The sequence below is a fragment of the Bidens hawaiensis genome, unplaced genomic scaffold (assembly GCF_021521415.1).
Source record: "Bidens hawaiensis isolate Kalapana, Puna unplaced genomic scaffold, B.hawaiensis_p1.1 tig00007860_1, whole genome shotgun sequence".
NCBI classification, from domain to species: domain Eukaryota; kingdom Viridiplantae; phylum Streptophyta; class Magnoliopsida; order Asterales; family Asteraceae; genus Bidens; species Bidens hawaiensis.
In genome coordinates, this window is record NW_027491547.1 from 373445 (window position 1) to 388696 (window position 15252).

A 15252-nucleotide genomic window follows, 5' to 3' on the forward strand; every position below is an offset into this window, starting at 1 on the left:
TGATCCATATGATTATCATATAAACATGTTTTGATTAGTGTTAAACATGTTTAACCATCCAAAAACCCTAAAAATCAAGTAAAATTATGTTTTGATGTTAAACATGTTTACAAACCTGGAACATATACTTTTTTGGTCAAAAACGCGGATTAGAACATGAATACAACGTTTTTACGGTTAGAAAGTTCGGTTTGAACTCAAAACCGAAACCCTAATTATCAAGGCTGTTACATGGATGATTTATGCTGGTTTGATGTTATATGATATGTAGATATACTGAGTTTGCAACCCGAGACCCGGAAAGACGTTTAAGCTAGCAAAATTCACCAAAAACCGACAAGGTAAACCCGTAATACTCGTTTAGGGGCTGTTTAGTATTAGGTTGTGACGTGCTTGTTGTTAGCTTGTGAAAATTTGCAGGGACATTAGGGATCATATAAATGAGTCCCTGTTCAAATTTGGTAATTTTTCGATAAACGGAGAATATTTGGCGAATTTATTCCCGTTTATGGGCGTTTATTTGGGAAAAATAGCAAAACATATTGAAAAATTATGAAACTTGGTTTTGGAGTTTGATATGGGATGGTAAGATCACTGGTAAAGTTTGGGAATCATTGGAAATGTCTAAGTATGGTTTGTGCAGCCATGGTTAAACCGAGTTTTAACAGCCGAAAAACCGCACAAAAAGGCATTTTGTCAAAAGAGTTAGGTTCTGGAAATTTTGCAGGGGCTATGTAGTCACATTGAGGCCCTTGGTAAAAATTATGGGATTTTTCGGAGGTCGTTTTATATAAACGGGCCATTTATTACATGATTATAACCTATTAAATGAATTTTTATAAATAAATAAATAATCATAAAATTTCTGGAAATATTTTTATAAAATTTTCCATTTCTTAATGTATTTTTACAAAAATTTACATAATTTATATGTAATTACATATTTAGTTATGATTTATTAAAGATTTAAATTATAATTGTTTTAACGAAACCGGCAGTTTTGTGTTTAACGGACTGACTGGTATGTCAAAATGTCAAAAGTGGTCAAATATCATATTTTTGAATGATATTGATAAAAACGAACTTTTTACGAGAATTCCGGACAATTCGGGTGGATTGTACGCGTTTTGTATAATCAAACCCGTGTGAAAACGGAAACGAACCCTGCGGTCAAACCAGACACCGAAACCTTAAAGTTCTTTTATAAATCAAATCATTTTATCAATCAATATATTTACTTAAGTTTTATATGATCTTACCTAATCCCGAAACGTATAAACGATCAACTGAGCTAGGCTCGGAAAACGGTGAAACTGAGCCAAATCCAGTTTTAAACATTTCATAGTATACAACGTCACAATCTAAGACTATGGTCATGTTCTGGGTCTAACATCTATACCCAGATTATCTATACAGCCCGATTTAGCTTGAACACTGTACTAGTATTAACGATACGATACCGTTTATAGGAATCAGGCTATAAACGAGACATTTGACTTACTGACACGTAATTTCTGTGCAAACTACAATAAGGTGAGTTTCACGACCACCACTTTCTAAACTGTATTACGAACTTTTGGGGTGAAAAGCATGTTTACATAAACTGTTATACTTGAAAACGTGTGATGATGTGGATTATCTAAGTACTAACACTAGACAAGTCCCCACAAACACAAGTGATTAACTTCGTGCCGGTGACGTGTGGATAGTACTATCGGTTTGACAAACCCAACTGACAGAGCCGGTGGGGTATGCCGGAACATATGTAAACCCAGTTGCACATTGTCATTATATTTTTACATACTGCTATGTGGTGTTAGACATAGTACATACTTGGGGCAAATTGGCTGTTAAATGCCAACGGGAGTGCATGGGCAGTGGAGGCCATGTGTTTTAGCTCGTTTCGGTTTCACTTGTGGCTTAGTATAATACATCATACACAGACATATATACATACACACTGTAAACTTTACGAACTCGTGTACTGATTTCATTGATACTCGTGAAACTTGAAACTCACCAACTAGACGTAGTTGACCCGTTTTAACATGCTTTTCAGCTAAAGCAAAAGTGGAATGATTTGCTTACATGCTTGGTGTTAGGAAGAAAGTTGAATAGCTGTGAATAGACGCTGATCTTATACTGTATAAGAAGCTCGTAAACCGGTTATGTGTTTTTCACCTAGTTTGTAAACATAGTACCTACCAATGTAATATGATGTAATCTAGTGGTTGAATTTTCTTTATAAACAATGTGATTGATACCAGTGTTATCTGTTACGTTCTCGTATTACGCTTCCGCAACTGCCTAGTCGGGGTGTGACAGAAGTTGGTATCAGAGCCATTGGTTATAAAGAATTAGGATGTCCCTTAGGATGCCCTAAGATAACCGTAGGCTCGATTAACTCTGGGAATAAAATAATATTAAATAATATACACGAATGATTCTCGTGATGAACGCGAATGGACAAGTGGGTTATTATGGTCCGGAACGTAATAACAGGCTTGTTTGTACGAGGAAATTTGAGAAGAAGTCGATAAACAATCGAGTAGGTAAAAACAGCAACATATGTGTATAAAATATAATAATAAATAAATATTTGTGTATATAATTGATTATTTGTGCTTATGTATATAGTACCTACATGTATTTTACTATGATTAATATAGAAGGATATTATTCTTATCACTAACCATTGTGCAGGAATATGTCAAGATCCACTGATCGTGTACCCAACACCCTACCAACAAGGCCTGAGGAGGAAGAGGAGGATCCGGAGGAAGAACCGGAGGAGATACAAGAAGGTGCAGATGTGGTAATTCCTTATGAGGTACCCCCAAACCAACCCGACTTATCGGGTTACCGTTGTGACACCTACCCCCCTAGGGAATCCCCTAGGAATGTAGTAGAACAGGGAGCTACTAGTGCCTATCGTTCACCTGTTAGAGCACCCAGATCCCCTACTCCACCCGTACAGCATACACCAGTACCTCCACCCACTGTTAGAAACCGTCGGACTGCTCGCATTTCAGTGCGTCCACCTGAGCACACCTTTTCCCCACCTCGATCTACGTACCATAGGGGAGAAACATCGCGTGTTCGGGTAACAGAGATACCTGTTCCTACTTGGGGTTTACCCGCCCCGGTACCCGAGCCACCTCGTTATTCTGATTCAGCATGGTTTGGTTTAGCAACTGATCAGCTCTTAGAACACTCACATACGATAAATAGCCTAAACCAGCATAGACACGATATGTATGATCACATGAGGTATATGCAACAGGAAATCAGAATTGTACAAAGATCCAGTGCTGACAGCCACAGGCGTCAGGATCGAGCGATGATACTACTGGGGGCGTGTTTAGCGGTTAATGCGGCCCTAGTGGCTGCTGTGATTTGGTTATGGTTCCATGTTGCGAAGAATGGATAGGACCTAGTAGTCTGGTCTTATGTATATAGTCTTTTGATATCCCAAGCAGCATTTTGTTACAGCGTGTTGGGCTGGCTTGGGAGTTGTTTGTAGTTTTGTACTATCTCAAGCACTGGCCCTTATCGGGTTAAGTCTACATGTCACTTAGTGACAACTTTTGATACGCATATACAAGCGCTGGCCTATACCAGGTTAAGCCTATGCGCTAATTTTGGATGCATATGTACAGTAATGATTATAATTAATACCAACGTGTTTTCTTTGGCATAATTATGTGTTGTGAAAGTGTGATATCGTAAAGTTGTGCTGATTATAGTGAAACGATGTTAATTATTATACAATTGATTATTTTATAGAATGGCCCCGAAGAAAACAAACACTTTGTCTGAGGCGGAAGTGGCCGCAATGATTGCTCGTCAACTACAAGCAGTGATACCAACAATTGTAGCCCAAGTCACTGCAGGCATACGTGCTAACAATACTGTTAATCAACCCACGAGCACCACCACGGCCACTGTTAATACACCTCCGCCGGACACTAATGTAGCCCCGGGTGTTACTACCCCGGTGAATACTGATACTATCATAAATAATAATAACACTCTCCCAACTATGAATGTCACTGGGAACCCAGAACCTGTTGTGCACCCTGATAATATCCCGAACCCTGTACCGGTTGTTAACACAACTAATAATAATAACCGAGAACCCCCGCGTCAGGAGTACTCATACAAACAATTTATATCATGTAAACCGATTGAGTTTAAGGGCATTGAAGGACCTAGCGGGCTAGTCAAATGGATAGAAAAGACCGAATCAGTAATTAATATCAGTGAGTGTCCACCGAACCGCGTAGTCAAATTTGCTACTAGTATGTTTCTAGACCAAGCGCTGATGTGGTGGAACACGGTAGTCCAAATAAGGGGACAAGATGCTATTAACCGTATGTCGTGGACTGAATTAAAAACCCTCATGTTAGAGCATTTTTGTCCTAAAAGTGAAATTCAGAGGTTGGAACACGAGTTATGGAATCTGGAAATGAAAGGAGCGGATCATGTGGGATACACGAATCATTTTAACGAACTATCCCGCTTAGTTCCGTGGTTAGTTACACCGGAAGCGAAGCGAATTGAACGCTATATCTGGGGATTGACCCCTGCCGTGAGAAGTATAGTGAACTCAGTTGCCCACCCGACATTAGAAAGTGCTGTATCTCAAACGGGTGTCGTTACTTTTGACCTGATGAGAAGTGGAGTGATAAGGATGCCAGGTGAAACAACAAGTTTAAAACGAACTGATTATGGGACGAGAATGCAAGGAAACCTTCAAAATAAGCGGACTCGTCCGAATACCCGAAGTTATGCCATGACCAGTTCTAATGTAAAACAAGAGGCTTATAAAGGGACGTTACCGAAGTGCAGAAGATGTAATCTTCATCATGTGGGTGATTGCAAACCGATCACCTGTCAAAAGTGTGGAAGAACAGGACACTATGCCCCCAACTGCAGAACCTTTACCAACACTGTTAACCTTCCACTACAATCAACTCAATTCCCTCGATCTCAACCAAACCGCCCACAACTCAACCAACAAACCCCACCTACCACGAACCTCCATGCCTGCTATGAATGTGGCAGTACGGAACATTTTCGGAGATACTGCCCCAAATTGAACCCGAGTATGGTGAAAAGGCAAAACCAAGCACAAGCATCAACCTCCAACACAGCTAAGGGACGCGCATTTGTATTAGGACCGGGTGAAGCGCGTCATGATCCGAATGTGGTGACAGGTACATTCTTAGTTTCGGGTCAGTATGCTTCAGTTTTGTTTGATACGGGTGCCGATAGAAGTTTCGTATCTGTTAATTTCTTACCTTTAGAAAATATGCCGGTTAGTGAACTAACAAAACCATATACTATAGAACTCGCTAACGGTAAGTCTATACTTGTTAACCGAATAGTCCGAGACTGTTCCCTTATCCTAAACGACCACCCATTCCTAATTGATTTACTTCCAGTGGAATTGGGAAGTTTCGATGTTATAGTCGGTATGGACTGGCTATCTAAGTATAAAGCTGAAATTGTTTGTAAGGATAAGACCGTTAGAATACCTCTTTCGAATAATGAAGCTATAATTGTTCAAGGTGAGAAATCTGGAACGGTACTGCCTCTCATATCTCAACTTAAGGCATTGAGATATTTACGCCAAGGTTGTACATTATACTTGGCGAGTGTAACAGTTAAGGAACCTGAGGAAAAACGAATAGAAGACATCCCAGTGGTACACGAGTATTCAGATGTATTCCCCGACGAGTTGCCTGGTTTACCACCTACCCGACAAGTTGAATTCCGTATTGACTTGATACCAGGAGCAGCACCCATTGCTAAGGCACCTTATAGACTTGCGCCTTCTGAAATGCAAGAACTGTCCAACCAGTTACAAGAATTACTGGATAGAGGTTTTATTCGCCCTAGTTACTCACCGTGGGGAGCACCAGTGTTGTTTGTAAAGAAGAAGGATGGGAGTTTTCGAATGTGTATTGATTACCGGGAATTGAATAAAGTGACTATAAAGAATAGATACCCCTTACCTCGAATTGATGACTTGTTTGATCAGCTCCAAGGTGCGAAGTATTTTTCAAAAATCGATCTTAGATCTGGTTATCATCAAGTGAGAATTCAGGAAGAAGACGTACCAAAAACAGCCTTCCGAACTCGGTATGGTCACTATGAATTTTTGGTTATGCCGTTTGGGTTAACGAATGCACCTGCAGTGTTTATGGACCTCATGAACCGAGTTTGCAAACCTTACCTTGACAAGTTCGTGATAGTGTTTATCGATGACATTCTGATATATTCGAAAAGTAAGGAGGAACACGAACAACATTTGCGGAAAATCTTAAAATTATTGAGGCAAGAGAAGTTATACGCAAAGTTGTCCAAATGTGAGTTTTGGCTACAAGAAGTACAGTTTTTGGGACACATTGTGAACCATCAAGGGATCCAAGTAGACCCAAGTAAAATTGAGGCCATTAAGAATTGGCAAGTGCCTAAGTCACCAAGAGAAATTCGTCAATTCTTAGGACTAGCCGGGTATTATAGAAGATTTATTGAAAACTTTTCAAGTATTGCACAACCTTTAACCCTCCTAACTCAAAAAGATCGAGCATATGAATGGGGAGAAGAACAAGAAATGGCCTTTCAAATGTTAAAACAGAAGTTATGTGAGGCTCCAATATTAAGCCTTCCAGATGGAACTGATGAATTGGTGGTATATTGTGACGCATCTCGTAAAGGTTTAGGATGCGTACTGATGCAAAGAAAGAAAGTAATAGCATATGCTTCCCGACAATTAAAAGTACATGAAAAGAATTATACGACCCATGATTTGGAATTGGGAGCGGTTATCTTTGCATTGAAGATTTGGAGACATTACTTGTATGGCACTAAATGTACCATCTACACTGATCACAAAAGCTTACAACACATATTTGATCAGAAAGAGCTAAACATGAGACAAAGAAGATGGGTAGAACTGTTAAATGATTATGATTGTGAGATTAAATACCATCCGGGAAAGGCTAACGTAGTAGCTGATGCTTTAAGCCGAAAAGACAGAATCAGACCATTAAGGGTACGAGCACTCGGAATGATTGTTCAAAGTAGCCTAACCGAACAAGTTCGCATTGCACAAGATGAGGCCTTGAAGACAGATCAACTAGAAAAAGAAGAACTACATGGAAATGAAAAGAATTTTGAGAAGAAAACCGATGAAGTATATTATTACAAAAACCGGGTCTGGATTCCAACACTTCATAAACTTCGAAAACTGACACTTGATGAAGCACACAAATCCAAATATTCTATTCATCCAGGTACTGATAAGATGTATAAGGATGTCAAAGAATTTTACTGGTGGCCTGGTATGAAAAAGGATATAGCCGTGTATGTAAGTAAATGTGCAACATGTGCAAGGGTAAAGGCGGAATATCAAAAACCTTCGGGAATGTTACAACAACCCGAAATCCCACAATGGAAATGGGAAGAAATTACCATGGACTTTGTGACACACCTTCCTAAAACCTCTAAAGGACACAACGCAATTTGGGTAATTGTGGACCGATTAACCAAATCCGCACACTTTATTCCCATCCGTAACAACTACACCACCGAAAAACTTGCTCAAATATACATCGATGAAATAGTATCTCGACACGGAGTACCTCTTTTGATTATTTCAGATAGAGACAGTCATTTTACTTCACATTTCTGGCAAGCAGTACAAGAAGCCTTGGGAACCCGAATCGACTTAAGTACGGCTTACCATCCTCAAACCGATGGTCAATCTGAACGAACCATCCAAACCTTAGAAGATTTACTTCGTGCTTGTGTACTGGACTTTAAAGGGAATTGGGATCAACACCTCCCGCTCATTGAATTCTCTTACAATAATAGTTATCACAGTAGTATACAAGCAGCACCTTATGAAGCTCTATACGGGAGAAAATGTAGATCACCACTATGTTGGACAGAAGTGGGTGATACTCAAATTTCAAGATCCGATTTAATTCAAGAAACCACCGATAAGATCCACCAGGTTAAACAAAAATTGAAAGCTGCCCGTGACCGACAAAAGAGTTATGCCGATGTTCGCAGAAAACCGTTATCTTTTGAAATAGGTGATAAGGTATTTCTAAAAGTATCGCCATGGAAAGGTGTTATAAGATTTGGAAAGACTGGTAAACTAGCCCCGAGTTACATCGGACCTTTTGAGATTGTTGCAAAAATTGGTCCCGTAGCTTACCGATTAAAACTACCCTTAGAACTGAGCACTATTCACGACGTGTTTCATGTATCGAATCTGAAAAACTGTTTGACTGATGAAACGACAATAGTACCACTGGAAGATGTTCAGATTAACGAAAAGCTTAACTTCGTAGAGGAACCGGTAGAAATTGTAGACGGGAAAACCAAACAATTACGACACAACAAAATTTCATTGGTAAAAGTTCGGTGGAATTCAAAACAAGGACCCGAATATACTTGGGAACGAAAGGACGAATTCCGAAAGAAATACCCACACCTGTTCCCTAGAAAACCGATGACACATTAAATTTCGGGGACGAAATTTCTTAACGGGGGGAGAATGTGACATTCATGACAAAACGAGGTACACTATATTCTTTACGTAACAAGTAAACGACAAATCGGTTAATTCGTAGTGCTTAAACGAGTAACCGACCGATACTAATTATGACCCGTATATATACTGAGGGGTCATATACGAGTTATATATATGTTATAGAGGCTAACATATTGATATTTAGGCCTCGGTACGTTTAAAACTCCTTGAACGAAAAAGGTTTCGTTTATTGATACGCTATAAGCTTAAACGCAATCGTTAATATCAAAACAAGCATTGTAGCATCCGTTAAGCCGAAAAAGATTTATAAAACACTTATATGACATGTTCTAAGAAATCCATGAAAATACTTTGGAATTTTACAACGAGTCAGTACGTTTTTCTTATTTTACAAAAACAAGCTGAAAAACACACGTTTTTACGTTATTTCTCATACCCGAATTAATTTTCTTGCGAAAAACCGAACCCGAACTAAACTTAAAATGGGCTTTTCATGTTTGGGCTGGTATATATAAATTAATGGGCCAAAACAGCCCATTAAAGCTCCATATGAAGTTCCGATCGGCACTTTTTTTTTACCCCCCCACATGTTTTCTTTTATAAAGCTTATTCAACAAGCTTCTTTATTCATTTTAACACACCACATATTTTCAAGTCCAGACCAGTTCCAGCCTTGTTCTCTCAAGCTACTTTCAAAAACCCTAAGGTAAGGTTCAATTTTAACAAGTTTTAGCAAAGTTTGATCCATATGATTATCATATAAACATGTTTTGATTAGTGTTAAACATGTTTAACCATCCAAAAACCCTAAAAATCAAGTAAAATTATGTTTTGATGTTAAACATGTTTACAAACCTGGAACATATACTTTTTTGGTCAAAAACGCGGATTAGAACATGAATACAACGTTTTTACGGTTAGAAAGTTCGGTTTGAACTCAAAACCGAAACCCTAATTATCAAGGCTGTTACATGGATGATTTATGCTTGGTTTGATGTTATATGATATGTAGATATACTGCGTTTGCAACCCGAGACCCGGAAAGACGTTTAAGCTAGCAAAATTCACCAAAAACCGACAAGGTAAACCCGTAATACTCGTTTAGGGGTTGTTTAGTATTAGGTTGTGACGTGCTTGTTGTTAGCTTGTGAAAATTTGCAGGGACATTAGGGATCATATAAATGAGTCCCTGTTCAAATTTGGTAATTTTTCGATAAACGGAGAATATTTGGCGAATTTATTCCCGTTTATGGGCGTTTATTTGGGAAAAATAGCAAAACATATTGAAAAATTATGAAACTTGGTTTTGGAGTTTGATATGGGATGGTAAGATCACTGGTAAAGTTTGGGAATCATTGGAAATGTCTAAGTATGGTTTGTGCAGCCATGGTTAAACCGAGTTTTAACAGCCGAAAAACCGCACAAAAAGGCATTTTGTCAAAAGAGTTAGGTTCTGGAAATTTTGCAGGGGCTATGTAGTCACATTGAGGCCCTTGGTAAAAATTATGGGATTTTTCGGAGGTCGTTTTATATAAACGGGCCATTTATTACATGATTATAACCTATTAAATGAATTTTTATAAATAAATAAATAATCATAAAATTTCTGGAAATATTTTTATAAAATTTTCCATGTCTTAATGTATTTTTACAAAAATTTACATAATTTATATGTAATTACATATTTAGTTATGATTTATTAAAGATTTAAATTATAATTGTTTTAACGAAACCGGCAGTTTTGTGTTTAACGGACTGACTGGTATGTCAAAATGTCAAAAGTGGTCAAATATCATATTTTTGAATGATATTGATAAAAACGAACTTTTTACGAGAATTCCGGACAATTCGGGTGGATTGTACGCGTTTTGTATAATCAAACCCGTGTGAAAACGGAAACGAACCCTGCGGTCAAACCAGACACCGAAACCTTAAAGTTCTTTTATAAATCAAATCATTTTATCAATCAATATATTTACTTAAGTTTTATATGATCTTACCTAATCCCGAAACGTATAAACGATCAACTGAGCTAGGCTCGGAAAACGGTGAAACTGAGCCAAATCCAGTTTTAAACATTTCATAGTATACAACGTCACAATCTAAGACTATGGTCATGTTCTGGGTCTAACATCTATACCCAGATTATCTATACAGCCCGATTTAGCTTGAACACTGTACTAGTATTAACGATACGATACCGTTTATAGGAATCAGGCTATAAACGAGACATTTGACTTACTGACACGTAATTTCTGTGCAAACTACAATAAGGTGAGTTTCACGACCCCCACTTTCTAAACTGTATTACGAACTTTTGGGGTGAAAAGCATGTTTACATAAACTGTTATACTTGAAAACGTGTGATGATGTGGATTATCTAAGTACTAACACTAGACAAGTCCCCACAAACACAAGTGATTAACTTCGTGCCGGTGACGTGTGGATAGTACTATCGGTTTGACAAACCCAACTGACAGAGCCGGTGGGGTATGCCGGAACATATGTAAACCCAGTTGCACATTGTCATTATATTTTTACATACTGCTATGTGGTGTTAGACATAGTACATACTTGGGGCAAATTGGCTGTTAAATGCCAACGGGAGTGCATGGGCAGTGGAGGCCATGTGTTTTAGCTCGTTTCGGTTTCACTTGTGGCTTAGTATAATACATCATACACAGACATATATACATACACACTGTAAACTTTACGAACTCGTGTACTGATTTCATTGATACTCGTGAAACTTGAAACTCACCAACTAGACGTAGTTGACCCGTTTTAACATGCTTTTCAGGTAAAGCAAAAGTGGAATGATTTGCTTACATGCTTGGTGTTAGGAAGAAAGTTGAATAGCTGTGAATAGACGCTGATCTTATACTGTATAAGAAGCTCGTAAACCGGTTATGTGTTTTTCACCTAGTTTGTAAACATAGTACCTACCAATGTAATATGATGTAATCTAGTGGTTGAATTTTCTTTATAAACAATGTGATTGATACCAGTGTTATCTGTTACGTTCTCGTATTACGCTTCCGCAACTGCCTAGTCGGGGTGTGACAAATTTTAATATCAATGTGCTTGGTTTTAGAATGTTGGACTGGGTTTTTCACAATAGCAATGGCTGCATCATTATCACAGAAGATAGGAGTGTCAAGATATTCCAAACCGTAATCCAGCAACTGATTTTGCATCCAGATAACCTGAGAACAGCAAGCGGATGCAGCAACATACTCTGCTTCGGCTGTCGAAGTAGACACTGTTTGTTGTTTCTTACACTGCTATGAAATGAGCCGATCTCCGAGAAACTGGCAGCCAGCTGACGTGGATTTCCTGTCAATGTCATCTCCACCATAATTGCTATCAGCAAAAGCATAAAGATCAAATTCTGATTGTTTGGGATACCAAAGGTCTAACTTCGGTTGTCCCTTCAGATATCTAAAAATACGTTTAAAAGAAATTAAATGAGAGATTTTAGGATTAGCCTTGAAGCGAGCACATTGGCAGACTGCGAACATTGTGTCGGGACGACTGGCTGTGAGATACATCAGAGACCCGATCATCGATCGATAATATGTCTGATCTACGAGACTTCCTTCAGGATCAGATGACAAAAGCGGTCTTTCAGCCATTGGAGTATTAGCACTCTTGTAATCTTGAAGTTCAAACTTATCTAACATATCTTCAACGTACTTTCCTTGATGTAACAAAATACCCGTTGGACTTTGGCGAACCTGTAACCCCAGAAATGTTGTCATTTCACCCAACGAACTCATCTCAAATCTTTTCTTCATAACACCTTCAAATTCTTTGCACAAGTCAGCACTGGTGGTATCGAAGATGATGTCGTCAACTTAAATCTGAACCAGAATCAAATCTTTTCCGACAGTTTTCCAGAACAAAGTTTGATCAATCGTTCCCCGCTTATAGTCGTGATCAAGTAGGTGCGCGGCCAATGTAGCATACCACGCCCGTGGATCATGATGTAGCCCGTATAGAGCCTTGTCTAACTTGTAAACATGATTTGACTTCTTAGAGTCAACGAAACCCGGTGGCTGATCGACATAGATTTCTTCTTTGACCTCACCATACAAAAATGTTGTTTTAACATCCATCTGATAAACTGTAAAACCCATATATGATGCATATGCCAGAAAAATTCTAATGGCCTCAAGCCTGGCTACTGGAGCATAGACTTCTGTGTAATCTAACCCTTCAACCTGGCGAAACCCCCGAACTACCAGTCGTGCCTTATTACGAAAAATAACCCCGGTGTCATCTTGGTTGTTCCTAAAAACCCATCTTGTATCAAGAGCTTTCTTTCCTTCCGGCAATTTAACCAATCTCCATACCTTCAACTTCTCAAACTGATTCAGTTCTTCATGCATAGCATCAACCCAACTAGGTTCTTGAAGAGCCATCTCAACATTCTTTGGTTTGATTTGAGATATAAAACAAGAGAACATGCAACTGTTTATGTGTCCGGTCTGACTTCTGGTGGAAACACCCGCTTCAATGGGACATATGACGTTCTCAATCGGGTGATTCTTTTGAATTCTTGAAGGAATTGAATGATCAGAAACATCACAGTTAGGTTGAAGATTTGTTACATTTTCCCCGGAGTCAGTATTCATCTGACGTTGCTTTACTATGAGAGTACGAGGTGCCGGCAACGTATTCATCTGGAATGGCGTCGGGAAACAATGTGATCCCGAATATCTGACGAACGAAAATCTCCCCCTCAACGTTTTCTTCTAACCAACGAACTTCAAAGGACTCTATAATCTGTTTGGTAGACTTGTTGTAAACCCTGTAGGCTGTATTACCGGCATATCCAACGAAATAACACTCATCTTCTGCGGCCCCAAACTTTGATGTGGTTTCTAGATTCAACAATGTGCATGGACACCCAAAAGCTCTGAAATATGCGACGGTGGGTTGATGACCATAAACAATCTCATACGGAGTCTTCATCTTTGACTTGTTGATTATCACCCGGTTCTGAACATAACAAGCCGTATTAATAGCTTCAGCCCAGAAAAACAGTGGCAATTTAAAGTCACATAACATCGTTCTTGCTGCTTCGATTAAGGTTCTGTTTCTTCTTTCAGCGACACCATTTTGTTGAGGCGTCCGCGGAGCACTGTACTGACGAAGCACCCCCTTTTCTGAGCAGAAATAATTCAGAACTGCATTCTTGAATTCCATCCCATTGTCACACCTAATTCCTTTAAGCTGTAGGTTCAGTTGATTCTCCATTAATACCACAAATTTCTTGATCAGATCTGCAGTTTTGCCCTTATTTTACAAGAAGAACACCCATGTAAAGCGTGATTAGTCATCAGTAATAACTAGACAATAAGAGCTGCGAGACAAGCTTAACACATGAACTGGCCCAAAGAGGTCCATATGAAGTAACTGAATGACTGACGAGATGGTATTAATTAACTTAGGCTTATGAGATTTTCGATGATGTTTTCCCAAAGCGCAAGCCACACATTTTTCAACAATAACAAAATCTTTGATAGGTAAACCACGCACTAAATTGTTTTTAGAAAGATGATTTAGATTTTTAATATTAGCATGACCAAGCCGACGATGCCAACGCATCGCATTATGTTCCGACACTTTTGAAAACAAGAATGTAATTTCGTCTGGAACATTTTGGTTCATGTCGATCACGTAAACATTATCTTTTCGTTGTGATCGAACAAGAATCCATTCTTCTGGTATGATTATACCCGGTTTCAGAATTAAGCACTCCTTTTTAGTAAAATGAGTTTAAAAATATTTGTCACAGATTTGCGACACACTTAAAAGACTGTGCTTCAATTCTGGAACAAAATTAACATTTTCAAATTTTAACACACCGTTACTTACAGTACCCTTTGAGTGATTTTTCCTTTCTCTCCTCCCGCAAAGGACACATACCTACCATTAAATGTTTGAATGTTGTGTAGCTGGGTGATGTCACCTGTCATGTGCCTGGAACAACCACTATCAACATACCAAGGTCTGATGATATTCCTCTATTGCTGTCCTTGAACAAAAATGGGATTAGTTAGTTTTTGGTACCCAGTCCATACTTACACTGGGTGACCCTGACTCATCAACTTTTGTCACAGACTGCCATGTCATATCCTTTTGATCATCAAAAATAGAATGATTAGATGCTTTCATTGGGGATTTAGGCAACCATTTATGTCTGAAAGATTTGGAATTGTAAGTACGAATGGTTGTCATGATCTCAGGTGTTTTAGACGTAGAATGATTAGATGAAACCGTTTTCTTCTCCTGTTTAGGTCTAGTGTTAGTGTTTATATGTGACTTTGAACTTGAAACACCCTTACTAACCCTTCTTTTGATCCTTTTGGGATTGGTATGATGAGGACTAAACCTGCCAGATTTGTTTCGATTCCAATAATCGTCAAAAGAACTAGCCGAACAATGTCTGAACCCTTGTCTATATGTATTATGAGGCACATATGGCATATTCCTTTGACAAAATCCGTAGTATGGAACATATGGACGATATGGACAATTTCAAGCAATATGACCAGGAGTGCCACAGTTAAAACATGTCTGATGTTTTATGAAAAAATCACTCTAGGTAGCTCTTTGTCTGGACTGGTTGTGTGGACCAGTCTGTTTAGATTTGTGAGAATTCACATTTTGCC